Source organism: Montipora capricornis, chromosome 11 (assembly GCF_036669925.1).
Source record: "Montipora capricornis isolate CH-2021 chromosome 11, ASM3666992v2, whole genome shotgun sequence".
Classification (NCBI taxonomy): Eukaryota; Metazoa; Cnidaria; class Anthozoa; order Scleractinia; family Acroporidae; genus Montipora; species Montipora capricornis.
In genome coordinates this window covers 23,167,836-23,177,117 of record NC_090893.1, presented here as the reverse complement: position 1 = coordinate 23,177,117, position 9,282 = coordinate 23,167,836, and positions in this window count along the sequence as shown.

Genomic DNA, 9,282 nt, shown 5'->3' with positions numbered 1-9,282 from the left:
GGCAGAATTTTTGCTTTAACAAATAAAGGGATGGCATCTTCTCTTCGATCGGCAAGATAGATTAAGCGCAGCACTCGCTTTTGAAGAACCAAGATTTTGTTTAAATAAGCATTGGACGCATTGCCCCAGGCAATGAGTCCATAACTTATATAAGGTAAAATTAAAGTGTCTATCACCTCAACGCACTTGTCCACTTTATTTATTCTCTCAAATACATCGTGTTGTTTTTAGAACCTTTTGATTACAATTTCTCTTTTTTAATGGCTTTAAAAGACGGGAAAAGTGGTCATACCGTGATTAATAACCGAGCAATGAAGGGGAATGGGTTCGATACCGGGTTGACGTCACAAATATCAATTTGCATCACTGTTTTCAAATAATTATCTCAATGCAAAGCAGTTTGTGACGTCAACCCAATAGTGAACCCATTCCCCTTCACTGCTCGCTTAAGGATCAAATTATGACCACTTTTCCCGTTTTCAAAGCCTACAAAAATGTGAAATTTCAATCAAAAGGTTCTAAAGACAACACAATGTATTTGGAACGATTTCGGAAAATAAATATACTTGAAAAATGTGTTGAGGTGATAGGCAATTTAAAGAATTATAAATATTTATAAGGACAGTAGATGGAACGAAGTACCTTACCTTTGCAATCATCCCTATGGTTTTACTTTTTATGATAACAGAATCAACATGGCTTTTCCATGGCAAATTTTGATCGATTAAAACACCTACAATCTTCGACAAAAACCTTGAAACACTTTGAACATTCCCGTACCGTATTCGTCCCCCTCCCTTTTTCAATGTTGTTGCAGCCAGTCAAACAGTAAAATGTCATCTCATCACTGTGCAGGGGAAGGGGGTGTTTCAAGGATTTTTGGCGAGGATTGTCTGAAGTGGCGGGAATATTTTTGAGCATGCGCAGGAGAAGTATTACGTGATGGTAACGGAAGTGTAAAGGGTAAACAAACGCTGGTAAACCTCACGGTTTACCATTAGTTTTTGCCTTTTCTCGCATTCCTTATTCGTATTTCTCAGTTGAAAATCAGTTTGTAGAAGACGTTACTTATGATTGAAAGGAATTTTCAACAACAGCTTCAATGCTATCGTGAAATTCAGCCTTTTCACAACGGTTAACCATAACATGTAATAAAATAAGATTGTTAACAGACCAACTTCTATTTTGACAATGGTAAACCTTTGTGACCTTTACCGCACGTGAGTCAACTAAGGCTAAACATGCCCAGTACATAGACACTGATTCCCTTATGACAAACAGTTTTAGGGTATAAATCCTACATTTGTAGGTGTCACAAACGACCTTTACATGAAATTCTGTAGTGCATCAGTTGCCAAAGGATAATTTTGTAAATGTAAATTGCATTATATTTCTCTGAAAATATACAGCTACATATTTAATATTTTAGTCTCTGTCCTGGTGTTTCTAGTATGAGTTGTATACACCTGTCCAGGGATTCCATACAATTGTTTATTTTTGCTACTGGAAACCGAACAATTGTATTTTTCACCCTTTTTTGGAACTGCGTGAAACTCTCACGCTCTAATTGTTCCTCAATAGCCCTGTCATGCAAGTCGTCACTCACTGATTCAAACATGTTTTCTACTGATTGGATTTAGATCAGGACTGCGTGGTGGTATCTTAAGCAATTGTGCGCTCACTCGTTGCAAAGCAGTTCTGCCTTTGGTTATTGTCTTGAATGAAGAGTCTTGTATTTTCTTTCCTTGATTCCACAAACACTTGCTCAGAAGTGTTATCAATGAAAGACGCAAAATAATTTCCCGTCATATATGCTCATACTCGTGGCATAAAATAACTCCTACATTACCCTATGAAATCATCGCCCCTAAACACTTGACTACCTTTCCCCTAGATCCAACTTTACTCCCTGTCGCTGTTCAATACTGGTTGAGACCTTCTGAATTTTTTCGGTAGATCCTTCCAGTAGTAGCTCGTGCTTTGTCCAGTGGGTTGGTCTTGTGCGCAAAAGCATTTGAGGTGCCCCTGACTCCTTGTCATACTGTTCTCTCACTTTTTTGGTAAAAGCAACGCGTAAGCTCTTCTCATTGTTAGTAAGCAGCCCTTTTTTTCCGGGCCTAGTACCCTTTGCTATTTAAGAATCTTCCCACGGTGCGAACTGACACATTACTTTCACAGACGTTTGCCTCATTCATGAGTCGCTTGGCGCTACCTTCCTCAGTTTCAGTAGAGTCCTTTTAAGGAGTCTCTCTTCTCTGGATGACAACTTTCGTGACCTTCCTCTTCTTTCGTGGATGACATTTGCGTGAGTTCGCGAATGCGTTGTACGACTGTTAAATTATCTTAACACTTGCGTTACTGCAGATCAGTCGACTTTTCCGGTAGTTTCTCGTAGAGAATACCTTTTGTCCATCTCCAACAATCTGATGAGTGCTCGTTCTTCCGCCGATGTTTTCCTACACCATACTTGCTTTTTTCCCTGAAATGTGTGACTGATCACACTTAACCTTCATGTCTGAGTAAAAAAAGAAAACTCTCCTATGCGTGACTGTTGTGGCCAGGTTGTATTCATGCCATTTTGAAAGACCGAAAATAACATTTGCTATTTATTTCTGCTGAAATTTAGAAATGTCATATTTTTCCTATCTTTCGTCAAACAAAAGTTACAGCACGATTTTTCCAGCTATCAACTGTCTTTCTGGGCTATTCACGGAAACTACCGGTACTTAACAATAAATGACACGGTCTGATATTAACCAGATGGCTTTTTGAAACTCACACAATCTTCGACAAAAACCTTGAAACACTTTGAACATTCCCGCACCGTAGTCGTCCCCCTCCGTTTTTAAACTCGTGGATACGCGAAGCATAGAAACGGGTTTCTAGCGGGGACTCCGATATGCAAATGTATCACTCACTCAGGTGTAGACACTGTTCGTAATTAGTCGGCCCGAGCGAGACTGCCCGAACCCGAGGCCATGTTGGAATAGTAACCGCGCAGTCCGAGCCCATCGCCATATTGAAATAGCAACCGCGCAATCAGCGTGAGTGCATGCATCGTGGCAGCCCGCATTGATTGTGCATTGCATTGGGGTGATTTTGTAGCTTTTACACGACCATTAATACCAAGCGTCTCCCTAAATTGAAGTGGAGTTGACTTTAGTTCTATAGTCAACTTGAAGACTGAATTTCAGGAGCCTTTGACTCGCCCAGGCGTTAAACATGACGAGGAGATGAGCGTTTGCTCTTCGACCCCTCAAGCTCACGGGGGGTATATAAATTCCAGCTTGCTGGAGAGTGACCCGAAAATGAGTAAATCTCATGCTAATGTGCTAGGCTTTGATGAGAATGTGTCTTATTTGTCGGCCATGGCGAACTTATGTGAGCGAAACGAACACTTCTTAATGAGCGAAACGGCCACTGAAAACAGGCCAAACATGGGCAGAATTGACGAGATCAAGCGACACCAAAGAACTTAAGTGGCCACCCAGGACAACAAACATTGCTCTAAAGACCTGTGTACTGATTCAAGCTTAAATACTGGTAGGAATGGAGATGAAGAAGTACCCAAACGGTCAAGAAGTATGTACAATACACCACATTCGTCTGGGTTGAAAAACTTTCTATCCATTGATTTCCGAATTTACCTTGCCACTAGATTGTGTAGAAGTAGACCTGTTGGAAAGAATACTTCTTCAGCTTGCCGTTGTATGACTCATGATATTTATATCAAAACAAGAACTAATACTAGTAAGCATAAACATACAGATGTATTGCTTTATGTTAATGATAGTTCTGGCTTGAATAACTGTTATTCAATAAAGTGTAATAAACAACAAGAAACGTATTGTGTTTCAAGGGCAAAGATATGTACTTCAGGTGACATTGAGTTGAACCCAGGTCCTGTTAATGGTTATTTGTTGTTGCAATCTAGATTAGCTCAACATGGCTTGTCAATATTAGATGTTGGTGGTGCAGGTGATTGTTTTTTTAGAGCAGTATCTCATCAACTGTATTGTGAACCTAGCTATCATATGAACATTCCTAGTGGAGGTGTTCAATATATGAGATCTAACCTAGACAGATTCATTGAAAGTATTACAGGGGATTCATGGGCAAGGTATTTAGCTAATATGTCACAACAGAGTACATGGGCCGAGGCACTTGTAATACAAGCAGTTGCCGATGCATTCCATTTGGCAAACGAGGCTACTTATTTTGATGTACTTTACGAGCATTAAATTAGAGACTAGCAGTTCCACATTGGAAAGCAAGTACAATCCAGAAACCTTACCTACAGCATTGAGTGGAATGCAATGGCAAAGGTCTGTAAGCTCATATGGGAAGAAAAAAACTTCTTGAATACATGACTTTCGACTCCTTTGCCTATACCACACCGTGCTCACCTGCCACTTTGCCAAGCTAGCTATTCTGGACATATGTCTTTGTAATATGTACAAAGCCTACACCAAATGAGATGAGAGCGACTGCACGCTATGAACCCAGCTTGTTTTAATAGCCTTTAAAATTGACCAATAATTGCAAGTTCACCAACATGTTACATCTCTAGATTACTTAATCCACGAGTTTAGCCATGGGTTCCCTTTGACTCAATGTTGTCGGCAGCCAGTCAAACAGTAAAATGTCATCTCAACACTGTGCAGGGGAAGGGGGTGTTTCAAGGATTTTTGGCGAGGATTGTAGGTATTTGACATAACGTTTTTGCTCTAAACTGACTCTTTTGATTGTTTCACAATCTAAAGTACTTATTTGAGAAGAAAAATGCATTTGTTTTCTGACAAGGACGAAAATTACAAAATTAGAATTTTTTGTATTCAATGTCAACTTATTTGTAGTCAACCAATCATGTACGTTCTTTAACTCTGCATTAACAGTTCGTTCGACGGCCTTGAAATTCTTATCAGCATAAAGTATATTAGTATGATCTGCGATGAGATAAAATTTTAGTTTATCGGAACTGAGGTGAATGTCATTAATATGTAAAGTAAAAATAGAAGAGGTCCTAGGACCGATCCCTGGGGCACACCACGGGGAGAAATAAGTTTTGTTGATAAATACTCTCCAATTTGAATTGTTTGCGTTCTATTTTTTAGATATGATTGAAACCAATCATTTATCAATCCCCGGAAACCGTAAACGTTCGAATTATCAAGTAATATTTAATGATTGACCGTATCGAGGAGTCAATAAATTCCTTCATCCGGTAATATAATAGTTTTTCAAAAACCCGATTAAAATTAGACAAAAGAGATTTTGGTCAATACCAATAATTAGAAGGGTCGGTTTCGTCTTTACTTTTATATATTGGAGTTATTTTAGAAATCTTAAACTTCTGTCACAACAAAGTTATGAACACCCAACATGATAATCCTAAGAAATGGTGGGATAGCATCAAACAACAGTCCGGTCAATCAAAGTCTACATCTCTTTCAAAGATGGTTATAAACGGTTCCACTGTAAGCGGTCTTAAGCTGGCAGAGATTATTAACGCCTCCTTCAATAAGGTTAATGCTGATATGCAACCTTTACTGTTTGATGGTATCCCTGTTTAGCTAACACCTGACGAATTCATAATATGACCTGGGGCAGTTGATACTTCTCTCCTAGCTATCAACGAACGTAAATCCATTGGTCCTGACAATATACCGAATTGGTTACTCAAGGAATGCGCCTCTGTGATCTGCAGTCCAGTAGCTTCTATTTTCAACGCATCTGTCAACCAAGGAACGGTACCAACTTTGTGGAAGTGTGCGGACGTTGTTCCTATTGCTAAAATATCTAAGCCTATGTCTGTCGACTCCGACTTAAGACCTATCTCACTTACTACCACTCTTAGTAAAGTCCTTGAGGATTTTGTTTTTGGCTGGCTACGTCCTATCATCATGCCTCAGCTCGACACTCGCCAATTTGGAGGAATTAAAAACTCATCAACTACCCATGCGTTAGTCCGCTTGATTCACGAGTGGCTACAAGCAGCTGAGACCCCAAAGGCCATTATCAGAGCGTGCCTCATTGATTTTTCAGATTTTTCGAAGGCCTTTGATCCGTAAACTCCAGCTTCTTAACGTGCCTCCCATCCTGTTGAATTGGTGCGCAGCTTTTCTTAGAAATCGCCAACAACGTGTTAAAATCGGCCAAGATAAATCAAACTGGTTACTCATCTTCGCTGGCGTACCCCAAGGAACTAGACTAGGACCTCTGTTCTTCTTAGTCATGATTAACGACCTCACCACAACTGCCCCAACCTACAAATACGTGGATGACTGCACAGTATTTGAAGTAACATCCCATTCGAGTGCTTCATCCGATCTTCAGACGCATCTGGATTCCATTAATCAATGGATTGTTGACAATAATATGCGAATCAACGCAAAGAAGACCAAAGAACTTAACATCTGTTTCGCTAAATTTCCACCTATCCTGAAGCCTTTAACAATCGATAACGTCCCGTTGGACTGTGTTAAATCAACCAAACTCCTAGGAATATCGATCCAATCTAATCTTAAATGGGACTTGCACGTTTGAACTATTTGCAGAAAAGCAAGTAAGCGTCTCTACGCTCTACGGTGTTTGAAGCGAAGTGGTGTGCTTCCTAGAGAACTTTGTCCTGTTTTCTGCTGTTTTATTCCACCTGTTGTTGAATATGCGTGTCCCGTGTGGCACTCCTCACTGTCTAATGCCCTGTTTGACAAACTCGAACAAATATAGAAACGAGCTACAAAGATCATGCTTCCTGGCCTGTCCTACCGAGAGCGACTCGCTCATCTAAAACTTCCCACCCTCCAATAGCGCAGAGAAGAGCGTTGTCGTCGCTTTTACAAGACCATAAAGCGACCTGAAGACAAAATCAATGTTTTACCTCCAATGACTGAATTTGTCTACTCTTTCCGGAACGCAAGAAAAATTCCACCACTTAAATGTAGCACGAAACGTTTCCAGAATAGCTTTATCCCCTACGCAGTTAAGAAATGGGACGCGTCACCTTAATTTCAGCTGACATTGTATATATTTATCAGATATTTCATATGACTTGTATTAGTTTCATATCATTGTAATCTTGAGTTTTTCAAATATTGTCACATTTATTTGCCAATCAAGAATCATTAAAGTTATTAGTTAATTAAAAGTTTTGAAGGATAGGCACCAAGCATAACAGATTAATTATAGATATGAGAAAGAGCTGGAGACATGATCTTAAAATTCGAATCAACAAGTTTCTTGAAACGGATTTCACTATAAAAGTTAACGTTAAAAAACAACGACGTTTCGACCGTTCGACGGTCATTTTCAAGTTGAACAGTAAAAGTTTTGAATGCGCTAAAATATATGTAACCGATTACAAAAATGCTAATAAGATACTGATTAAAACTCTAAAATATTTACATAGAAACAATACACACACACAAAAGAACAAAAAATTGCGGCATGAAGAAACGCTAAGTAAATAACTTCGCGCGTATCGATACTCGCGAAGTTATTTACTTAGCGTTTCTTCATGCGGCAATTTTTTGTTCTTTTGTGTGTGTGTATTGTTTCTATGTAAATATTTTAGAGTTTTGGTCAGTATCTTTTTAGCATTTTTGTTATCGGTTACATATATTTTAGCGCATTCAAAACTTTTACTGTTCAACTTGAAAATGACCGTCGAACGGTCGAAACGTCGTTGTTTTTTAACGTTAACTTTTATAGTGACATGATCTTACACGAACATTTAATTAAGCAGTTGTGTAGGACAGGCATATAACTTGACCGACTGGATTTATTATTTGGTAGAGATAAAATTTCCTGTTTAACTTCTTCTGGTTGTAATGGGTTTGAAAAAAAGGAAGAATCAGTTGATTTCAATTCACTGAGATAACTCAAATAATTATCTTTCTTTGGTAGTTTGCTTGCTAGTAAATTGCAACATTGATTGTTTCTTTAGGATATTTGGTAATCGAGAAGGATTTTCAGTTATTTGATTGTTATTGCTTGGGCCCTTCAACTTCGTTAACACTCTACTATTTCTCCTTTGGTCATCTAATAATTCATTTATTCCTTAACACATCTTTTGCATATTAGTTATATTTTTCTCAAAGAAATCAAAGTAATGCTGTTTTTAACTCAAACGAATAAGATAAGTAATTTTATTTCTATTTTATTTTATTTTTTTGTATTTTATTGTATTTTATTATATTATATTATATTATATTTTTATTGCGTCTTCCCTGACACATTTTTTCAACTTTTTTGAACTAACTCCAGTTTTCAAAGGTTGACCCAGCAAATGACAGGCCTATCTCTCTTCTTTCTGTAATAGCTAAACTTTTTGAGAAAGCCATTTTCAAATAGCTATATAAATATGAGTCAGAAAATTGAAGCTACTTTCGAAATATCAGTGTGGCTTTAGAGCCATGCACTCTACCCTTACTGCTCTAATTGACATGAAAGACAATTGGTATCTTATTAACATGGATGATGGCTAAACAAATGTCATTCTTTTTATTGATTTAAAAAGGCATTTGATACTATAAGTATTGACCATGAGATCGTTCTGTCAAAATTGAAGGTGTATGGGTATAAAGGTGCAGGTCTTAATTTTTTTCGAGACGTGCCCTCTCAGATAGAACTCAGGTTACACTTATAAACAACGTATATTCTAAAAATACTCACGTTATGGGGTGCCTCAAGGCTCTATCCTTGGCCCTCTGCTATTCCTATTATACATTATAGTTCACCACTAAATTTTCTCCGATTCTTATTGGTTTAAATTGATCACGTGACGCGTTAGTGTTCGTCCTCGGAGAGACACTATCAGCCCACAGTGCCCGTCCGAGGAAAATACCCGGATGGATAGTGGTCGTCCGCTGAAAATACCTTTGTAAACAAGCGGCCTTATGGAAAATAAACAATCGAAATTGTATTAAGAGGGTTTGTTTGTTTCCTTTTTCAAATTTTGCATTGGCTGACACGGCTTTCGTCTAATAAAGTTGAAAATAATTCAACATGATTTTTGAGCTGGCGCGCGGAAGAAAATGTCTCGGAACTATCGGTCTGATAGTTGCCCCTTGGAAATTTGATGTTCGTAAAACTAGCATATTTGCCCTCGAACCTTCGCTTCTCGGGCAAATATTTGTTTTAAGAACATCAAATTTCCGCGGGGCAACTATCAGCCGATAGTTCCTCGACAGAAACACTATTGTTTAATTAATGACCTCGACCTAAAACTTCCTATCAGATGTGATGATGTTTGCTGATGACACCAATCGAACTCCAAAAACC